The sequence below is a fragment of the Crocodylus porosus genome, unplaced genomic scaffold (assembly GCF_001723895.1).
Source record: "Crocodylus porosus isolate Cpor-Errol unplaced genomic scaffold, CroPor_comp1, whole genome shotgun sequence".
NCBI classification, from domain to species: domain Eukaryota; kingdom Metazoa; phylum Chordata; order Crocodylia; family Crocodylidae; genus Crocodylus; species Crocodylus porosus.
The window spans coordinates 8681246-8682683 of NW_017728918.1; the positions used below are offsets into that span (position 1 = coordinate 8681246).

A 1438-nucleotide genomic window follows, 5' to 3' on the forward strand; every position below is an offset into this window, starting at 1 on the left:
AGAGTAAATTGGATGCTTATCTTGCTGGGATCCTATGACCCCAGCTGACTTCCTGCCCTTTGGGCAGGGGGCTGGACTCAATGATCTCCCGAGTTCCCTTCCAGCCCTAATGTCTATGAAATCTATAGAATATTTAAAACTGACTTGAAGGATATAAGGCTTACTGAAACATGAGCCTACTTAATCTTTTTAAAATTCAGACATAGGCCACCTCTTTACAGTAGTTAAATATTTAAAAAAGAAAAGTGAACTAATAGGAGCTATTCCATTTAATGGACCAATTTACCTCATCAGGAAGCAACATAGAGATTTTAAGACTAATAAATTCTTAATCTTAGTTACAGAGGTCCAACAATCACTATGGTTCAAACAAGCTTTTGAAGACTAAAAACTGTGTTGATGTACACATTTTTAAAGTTTTGATATTTTTAACAAGCTTTTTACAATAAAACCACCAATCAGTTGTGCAAAATAGTTAAGGACATGCCTGGAACATGGGAGGTAGAAAATTTGAAAACATGGAGTATTGTGTTCGGTGCTGTATTAACAAGGTCACAAGTACCACTCAGAAGGGGTAAAGGGGAAAAAGAAAGATATTACAAAAAGGGAATAGAAGTAATTGTAATAATATAAACATTTGCTACTGTGGATAGAGCTCTTTCCCTTTTTCTCTCATCTATCCACCTCCATAGTGAGGCAAACTTTCTGGAAATGGCTGATGCCTTGTTGTACATCACATCACTGCTAATTCAGTGCTTAAATTTCCCAGATATTAATCTAAATATGGCATTTCTTTAGATTTGCCTTTAAGGTGTCCTTGAATCTCTTTTGCCCATCTCGAGTGCTGACCATTGGGAGTAGAGAACCTGTTTTGGTAGCTGGCTACCTGGCAGCCTTAGGACATGCCCTGTCCAACACAGCTGGCACCATATGAACACTGCTTTGATGGTGGTAGCATTTGGTTGAGACAGAACACATCCTTCTTTCCTTCCAGTCGATGCGGAGGATTTTCCAAAGAGAAAAATCACAGCTGATGGCAACTGTGACAGGAAGCCACCTTTGTTTCTCCCCAAAAATCTCTGCTCGGTGACAATGTGATTAGGATGGGCTCAGCAGAGGAGGCGCTCCCTTACCCTCTCTCTTTGGGTAATCTGAGCTGGCGACATTCCTGTGGGAGGGGGAAACCTGCATCCTCTGCCTACAGGACTGATATCAGCTACCTGGGTGAGGGGCATCTACCTGGGGGGCTAGAGTCTGCGCAGCAACGAGTGATGCATTTCAAATTGGTTGGCTGACAGCCAACAGGTGCTGGCCTCCACTGGACCAGGTGAACAAGGTCACAGGGGCTTTATAAGTTAAGTCTGCCCAGAAGGAGGGGGCAGCAGCCATGCGGGGGACTCAGACTTAAGAGAGGAGCTTGACCATCTGAAACTGGCTC

At 43.0% G+C, this 1438-nt stretch overlaps 1 protein-coding gene across 2 annotated transcripts in view; it reads right to left on the reverse strand.

Annotated features, from left to right (window-relative positions):
* FZD3 (frizzled class receptor 3) overlaps window positions 1-1438 on the reverse strand; it is a 79781-nt gene that overhangs the window by 62211 nt on the left and 16132 nt on the right. The gene's annotated exons all lie outside the window — the stretch shown is intronic.